Source organism: Triticum aestivum, chromosome 1A (genome assembly GCF_018294505.1).
Source record: "Triticum aestivum cultivar Chinese Spring chromosome 1A, IWGSC CS RefSeq v2.1, whole genome shotgun sequence".
NCBI lineage: Eukaryota > Viridiplantae > Streptophyta > Magnoliopsida > Poales > Poaceae > Triticum > Triticum aestivum.
The window spans coordinates 102,062,877-102,071,494 of record NC_057794.1 but is presented as its reverse complement, the minus strand read 5'-3'; positions in this window follow the sequence as shown (position 1 = coordinate 102,071,494).

The window sequence follows — 8,618 nt, the reverse complement described above, 5'->3', positions numbered from 1 at the left end:
CAGTCGCCCATCCCCAGTCGAATGGACAAGCTGAAAGAGCAAACGGATTGATTCTCAAAGGAATGAAACCCCGACTGATGCGTGATCTCAAGTACGCGGCAGGCGCCTGGGTCGATGAACTTCCATCAGTACTTTGGGGTTTGAGGACAACTCCTAATTGGTCGACTGGCCGAACTCCATTCTTCTTGGTCTATGGAGCTGAAGCTGTTCTTCCGAGTGACTTGCTTCACAATGCACCCAGAGTCGAGCTTTTCTCAGAAGATGAAGCAGAACAGGCTCGACAAGATGCAGTTGATCTCCTGGAAGAGGAAAGAGAGATGGCACTAATCCGATCGACCATTTATCAGCAAGACCTGCGTCGATTCCATGCCAGAAACGTGAGGGGTCGAGCATTTCAAGAAGGAGACTTGGTTCTTTGAGTGGATCAGCAGAAACCACACAAGCTCGCCCCTACTTGGGAAGGCCCCTTCATTATCACCAGAGTGCTCCACAACGGAGCATACCACTTATACAATGTCGAGCACAAGAAAGACGAGCCACACGCTTGGAATGCGGAGCTGCTCCGCCCCTTTTAAACTTAAGCATTCAAACTGTTGAGATGTAATAAGAAATACCCTTTAGTTTGATTATCAAAGACACATTTTACAGTCTCTTAAATGATTGTTGTTCCTTTTTTATACGTTCTAAATCCCCCAGTGGGTGCCTTAGATGCGAATCCATTTCGCTTAAGTTTTTAAAATCCTACCGAGTGATGAGCAAGCCTCTCACTCGGGGGCTTAGCTGTGAATCCATTTCGCCTAAGTTTAAAAAATCCTACTGAGTGATGAGCAAGCCTCTCACATGGGGGCTTAGCTGCAGTCCAGTACTCGCCTAAGTTTTAAAAATCCTATCGAGTGATGAGCAAGCCTCTCACTCGGGGGCTTAGCCGCAGTCCAGTACTCGCCTAAGTTTGAAAAATCCTACCGAGTGATGAGCAAGCCTCTCACTCGGGGGCTTAGCTGCAGTCCAGTACTCGCCTAAGTTTAAAAAATCCTACCGAGTGGTGAGCAACCCTCTCACTCGGGGGCTTAGCTGCAGTCCAGTACTCGCCTAAGTTTAAAAAATCCTACCGAGTGGTGAGCAATCCTCTCACTCGGGGGCTTAGCTGCAGTCCAGTACTCGCCTAAGTTTAAAAAATCCTACTGAGTGGTGAGCAATCCTCTCACTCGGGGGCTTAGCTGCAGTCGAGTACTCGCTGAAGTTTAAAAAAATCCTACCGAGTGGTGAGCAATCCTCTCACTCGGGGGCTTAGCTGCAGTCCAGTACTCGCCTAAGTTTAAAAAAATCCTACCGATTGGTGAGCAACCCTCTCACTCGGAGGCTTAGCTGCAGTCCAGTACTTGCCTAAGTTTAAAAAATCCTACCGAGTGGTGAGAAACCCTCACACTCGGGGGCTTAGCTGCAGTCCAGTACTCGCCTAAGTTTGAAACACATCCCTATCCGCAAGGACGACGAGGTGTAGGTCGACTGCAACCTTCTCTTCGGAGTTGCCCCACAAATACAATGTGCGCTCCATCCTCATCCGCAAGGATGATGAGGTGTAGGTCGACTGCAACCTTCTCTTCGGAGCTGCGCCACAAATACAATGTGCGCTCCATCCTCATCCGCAAGGACGATGAGGTGCAGGTCGACTGCAACCTTCTCTTCAGAGCTACGCCACAAATACAATGTGCACTCCATCCTCATCCGCAAGGACGATGAGGTGCATGTCGACTGCAACCTATTCTTCAGAGCAGCGCCACAAATACAACATGCGCTCCATCCTAATCTGTAGGATGACGAGGTGCAGGTCGACTGGGACATCCTCCTCGGAACTGCATCTCAAGTACAAAGACTATTCCGAGTGAAGAACTAGTTCCACTCGATGGCAAACGCAAGCACATTCAGAAGATAAACCAAGTTCAGATAAATCCTAACGTTCCAGAACGAAGATAAAAGTACTCGGGCATCAGGCCCGAAGGAGTTTAACGGTTACAAAATCACTCGGCATTCCGACGCAAATTTAAGGCGAGATATAAAGTTTGTTCACTCCACGGGAGGAGGGCTTGCAGGCTCGACAAACTCGTCCAGATCGATTCCGTTAGCGATCCGAGTGGCAGCAACAATGAAGGTTTCCATGAGGATTGGAAGTCATGCCATGTTGGCAACTTTGATCGCCGCCAGCTTCTCTTCTCGGGCTTCTTTGTAGGGGACCCAAACCAGCGATAGAGCCACGTCAGCACCACATCGGGCAGAAGACTTCTTCCATTCTTGCACTCGACCAGGGACCTCATTGAGTCGAATCATCAGAGACTTGAGGTCATTTTGAAGCGTTGCCCTTGGCCAAAGTGCCGTATCGATGCGCGACACCGCCACCTTCAGGCAAGCAAGATAGCTTGTAATGCTGGCAACACGGGATTCCAGTCGGAGCACGTTCATGGCAGCCTAATCACTGGCAGGAGAAAGGATGGGGTCCAAGCCCGTCTTGATTCGTCCAGTTTCTTCTTTAAAGTTTTGGCAGAATTCTGTAGATTCAAAGAATTAATGAGTCGACCGGTTCACGGTGATTTGCAAACAGTAAATCAGTCGGATAAAGAAAAGTACCTTCAAGCATAAGGAAGAGCTTCTTGGCGAGTGCTTTCAGATAAGCTTCCAGGTCATTTCTCCTATGAGAAACGCTTTCCAGTTGCTCATTCAGAGTCACCTTATCTTTCTTCAGACGAGTCGCCTCTCGGTTGGACTCGGTAAGAGACGCCTTCAGCTTGGTGATTTCCTCTTCTAGCGCACCGACCGAAGCCAGCTTTTTGTCAGCAAGTGTAGTCTTCTCCTGAGCCTCCTTTTGCGCAGCTGCAAGATCGAGGTCCTTCTTCGCCAGAGCCTGCCTCATTTTCTCTGCAAGATATACAATTGGGTCAGACAGAAGAATGAAGAGACAACTTGAGGGATGATTAAGATAAACAGTAGACAAGTCGTTACCTTCCGTACCAGCTACTCCGTCTTTAGCCTTTTTCAAGTTCTGATTGGCCAGCTCCAAGTCAAGGTTGAGTTGTCTCTGCTTTTCCTCGAATTCAGCGATCTTGGAGATAAGCGCACATGATTTCTGCAATAAGTAAATGATCATTCACCTTTGAGTGAATAAAACTCTAAGACTACCGCAGAATCAAAACATTCTATAGTATTCTCGGGGACTACACCCAGTGGGTGCACTTATCGTGCCCCCACTGGTTCAGATTCCACTCGACATGGTCCGCCCAAACCGAGTGGAAGAAAAAAAAGGATATTCTCAGACCCCAACCGACTGCCAGCAGTCGACCGCGGTCTCGGGGACTACACCCAGTGGGTGCACTTAGCGTGCCCCCACTGGTTTTGGTTCCACTTGACATGGTCCATCCAGACCGAGTGGAAGAGTGAAACAATAAAGACATTCTTTAAGACCCCCGCCGACTCACACATTCGACGGTGGCCTCGGGGACTACACCTAGTTGGTGTACTACACATGCCCCCACTAATCCAGAACTACAATCGACACAACCTAGTCGACTCAATCGAGAAAGTTACTCAACAGAAATTCAAACACCTAGTGGGTGTACAGATGTGAAGTGTAGAATAATAAGAAGATGCACGAAGGAAAGTCTTCGGGTAGCATATCCTAACAGAACAAGCAACAAGATAAGAGTTCAGTCAAAAGCCAGCTTACCTGGACATTGGCTCGAAGGGCCACACTGGCGTCATAAGCAGCCTGACTGTTTTCGTGCACCACCTTCACCCGCTCCATCATTATGCCGGCTTGGCGAATGGCTTCTGTAGCGGTGCCTGCCTGGTCTTCTGGAACGTGATGGCTGGTGAAGACTGGAGTTGACGGCTCTATCGCGACAGCTTGATGTTCCGAGGCATGAAGCTGGATGGTCGAAGCCAGCACTGGTGCAGTCAGCGATGTGGGGCGTTCACTTGATACGGGATCAGTGAAAGTAACATAAGCGTGAGTCACATCTTTAGGCTGTTGAATCGCTGGCTCTGCCGCCAGCACCGATTGGGACGTCCTGCCAGCTGATGCCTTCTTGTTCCTCCTGGGCCTCAGCGGCACATCCTCATCGTCATCTGGAAGTTCAATGACATTGGGAGGAGCTGCAAAAGATCGGTCACCGAGATACAGTCGAGCCTAGATCAATTGCCAGAATTTAATCGACCGATAAAACGGCCGAGTAACTGAAGATAGGATCACGAGAGTTGTACCCGTGTTGGAAGTGACTGCATCTTCCATATCCTCATCTTCATACTTGTGGGTGGAAGTCCCGGAGGTAGCAGCACTGCAAATTTCAAGATTCAGTTGGTCATGTCTATCATGATGGGTCGACCAAAACTCGACTCGTACTAAACCAAGAAATCAGGTCTGACTATTACCCGAAAATAGTAGGAATGGCCACTTTGATCTTGGGCAAGGCCTTCTGCGGTTTTGACGACGCAACTCAAATGAGAGGAAAAAGCACTTTCCCAGCCATGATCCTTCCTGAGTTAGTTTGAGGGTGGCAGTCGACTTGGTTCTATTGCAAAGACCAGCAGACTCCAGGTCAGTCGATTAGACTTCCCCCTCTTTTCCATGCTCGAGTCGAGAAGCCCTCCACCTTGAAAGTGACCCCGGAGGAGAAAGCAGAGGTGAAGGTGCTGGTCGAGCGGGTGGTCCAACTCGTCTGTGATGGCGTGACTGACATGGATCTGTTGGAGGTCTTCCTTAAGCGACGCATTCAGCCGCTTCAAGCTCGTGACCATCTGATGTGGATGTATTCGGGCATTGAGGATTCCACTCGGATCCACCCATAACAGGTCGACGAGGATACAGTGGAGAAGTGGCTGAGGGGTATCACTGGCAACAAAGATAATCCCAGGGGGTCTAGGAGAGTCCCTCCACTCGACAACTCACGCCAACCAGACATGGCCCTTATTGAGATGTACTCGAAGCCCAACGGGGACTAGGAGCAGGATCCAGAGGGGGAGGCGAGCGGAGGCGAGAGCGGCGAGTGGCACTCTGATGAAGAGGAGGAGGAGGAGAGTGCGACCCTAGTGATGAAGAAGAGTTCAACTCACCTCCCTGTAGTAAAAAGCGATCCAAGCATACTCACGACCCAGCAAGCATCCATGACAAAGCAACCGCGCCGACTATGCAGTCGTCAAAGCGCCCTCGGACGTCTTCTCTAGTGCCGACTAAGAAGGAACCAAAGCAACCGAAAGTTGCGCCATCTCCAGCGCCGACTGATAAGGCACCGTCTTCTCCTTCCCCATTGCAGCGGGCGGAGCTCGAACAGAGCGGCGGCACCGGGAGTAGAGGTGGATGTGGCGGAGAAAATAGGGGAGAAAGAGGAAGAATGGGAACGCACTGTGCAAAAAACCCCGATCTGGCACCTTATATGAGGTCATTTCCGAGTGGCTGACCAATGGGTCCAGGCGATCCTATCGAATCCCGCAACAGTCGCGCGCGCGATACATGGCAAAAAAGGTGGCACGGTGATCGAGGCGCCCTGCCTAATCCAACCAGATTACTACGGCCTCCTCTGCCTCGCGCGCTTCCCAAAATTCGAATCCCACAAGATCCGCAAGCAGCAGAGCAACCCGTCAGACGGAAGATTTTTCCCATATTAGCACTCGAAGCTTAGCAGTAAAAGCTCACTCGACAAAACCAAGAATGGATCAAGGCGACTGAAAAAGAAGTTGAAGTCATCGTGATTGCTCATTTGGTCCCAATAAGACGCTTCCGAAGCACAAAGTTGAGTAGGAGGTGTTCTCAACTCCTTCTCCACTCAAACCCTGAACCATTCGGGGGCTAATGATGAAGCAATGTACCTAGGGTAAGGTCATAGGCCTGACCTAGACACCATCCCCTAGGACATCACCCTAAAACCAGAAGCATTCGAGGGATAGCATAATCCACTCGACCTCGAAGCATTCCACTAGAAAGACTCGAAGTCACTCGACCGCGACAACTACCACTCGACAGACAGAAGATCTAAAGTCACTCTGCACGGCAACAGTCGGACATTTACTTCATAGACTTAATAGACATTTATGTCACTTTATTGCTAGCGTTACCAGTAACGCCCCCTCTTGATGTACCTTAAAACCCTTGTAACATGGGCTGGATGGGGTCTAGGCGCACTCTATATAAGCCACCCCCTCCACTGGCACAAGGGTTCGCACCCCCTGTAAACACACACACACATAATCCAGTCGACCGCCTCCGGGCACCAAGACATAGGGCTGTTACTTCCTCCGCGAAGGGCCTGAACTCATAAAACTCGTGTGTACTGCTACGTCTTGAGCTTGCGTTGGTTTTCCCCGAAGCGGAAGGGATGATGCAGCAGAGTAGCGTAAGTATTTCCCTCTGTTTTTGAGAACCAATGTATCAATCCAGTAGGAGGCCACGCTTAAGTCCCTCGTACCTGCACAAAACGATAGCTACTCGCAACCAACGCGATTAGGGGTTGTCAATCCCTTCACGGTCACTTACGAGAGTGAGATCTGATAGATATAATATTTTTGGTATTTTTGGTATAAAGATGCAAAGTAAAAAGTAAAAGCAAAGTAAAAAAGCAAAGCAAGATTAAAGTAATGGAGATTGATATGATGAGAATAGACCCGGGGCCCATAGGTTTCACTAGTGGCTTCTCTCAAGAGCATAAGTATTCTACGGTGGGTGAACAAATTAATGTTGAGCAATTGACAGAATTGAGCAAGTTATGAGAATATCTAGGCATGATCATGTATATAGGCATCACGTCCGTGACAAGTTGATCGAAACGATTCTGCATCTACTACTATTACTCCACTCATCGACCGCTATCCAGCATGCATCTAGAGTATTAAGTTAAAAACAGAGTAACGCCTTAAGCAAGATGACATGATGTAGAGAGATAAATTCATGCAATATGAAATAAACCCCATCTTGTTATCCTCGATGGCAATGATACAATACGTGCCTTGCTGCCCCTTCTGTCACTGGGTAAGGAGACCGCAAGATCGAACCCAAAGCTAAGCACTTCTCCCATGGCAAGAACTACCAATCTAGTTGGCCAAACCAAATGGATAATTCGAAGAGACTTGCAAAGATAACCAATCATACATAAAAGAATTCAGAGAAGATTCAAATATTATTCATAGATAGACTTGATCATAAACCCACAATTCATCGGTCTCAACAAACACACCGCAAAAAGAAGATTACATCGAATAGATCTCCACAAGAGAGGGGGAGAACTTTGTATTGAGATCCAAAAAGAGAGAAGAAGCCATCTAGCTAGTAACTATGGACCGGAAGGTCTGAGGTAAACTACTCACACTTCATCGGAGAGGCTATGATGATGTAGAAGCCCTCCGTGATGATGGCCCTCTTCCGGTGGAGCTCCGAAACAGGCCCCAAGATGGGATCTCGTGGATACAGAAAGTTGCGGCAGTGGAATTAGGTTTTTGGCTCCTGTTCTGATTGTTTGGGGGTACGTGTGTATATATAGGAGGAAGGAGTACATCGGTGGAGCACCAAGGGGCCCACGAGGCAGGGGGCGTGCCCTAGGGGGGGGGGGCGCCCCCACCCTCGTGACCTCCTCTTTTGTTCCTTGGAGCAGGGTCCAAGTCTCCTGGATCACGTTCGGTGAAGAAATCACGTTCCCGAAGATTTTATTCCGTTTGGACTCCATTTGATATTTCGTTTCTTCGAAACACTGAAATAGGCAAAAAAAACAGCAATTCTGGGCTGGGCCTCCGGTTAATAGGTTAGTCCCAAAAATAATATAAAAGTGGAAAATAAAGCCCAATATAGTCCAAAACAGTAGATAATATAGCATGGAGCAATCAAAAATTATAGATACGTTGGAGACGTATCACGTACAACTTCGCCATAGCTAGGATCTTGCCTCCTCATACCTACCCCCATCCTACTGTCAGTCTTAGATCCACGACAGTCGGTACTTGAAGGGTATAGTGATGCGAATTGGATCTCTGATGTTGATGAGATGAAGGCCACAACTAGGTATATGTTTACTCTTGTATGTGGCACTATTTCTTGGAAGTCTTGCAAGCAAACGATCTTAACGAGATCGACAATGGAAGCAGAATTAACAGCATTAGACACATCTGGTGTCGAAGCAGGATGGCTTCGAGATCTTTTGATGGACTTGCCATTGGTTGATAAACCGGTTCCGGCTATCCTTATGAACTATGGCAATCAGACTGTCATCACCAAGGTGAAGAGTTCAAAGGACAACATGAAGTCCAACAAACACATAAGAATGAGATTAAAAGCTGTCAGAAAATTAAGAAACTCTGGAGTGATAGCGTTGGAGTAGTGATAGCGTTGGAGTATGTCCATACGGCTAAGAATATGGAAGATCCCTTTACAAAAGGGCTATCACATGTTGTGATAGATAATGCATCGAGGGATATGGGTATGAGCCCCACATGAGTTGCCATGGTGGTAACCTAACCTATGTGATCGAGATCCTATGAAGTAGGACCTAGGAAACAAGCCAGTGGTGAACTGAGGAGAGTAACTATACTAACCCACTCCGTTGGAGATGCAGTACTCTCGATACCGTATGGTAGGATGACTACTGTCT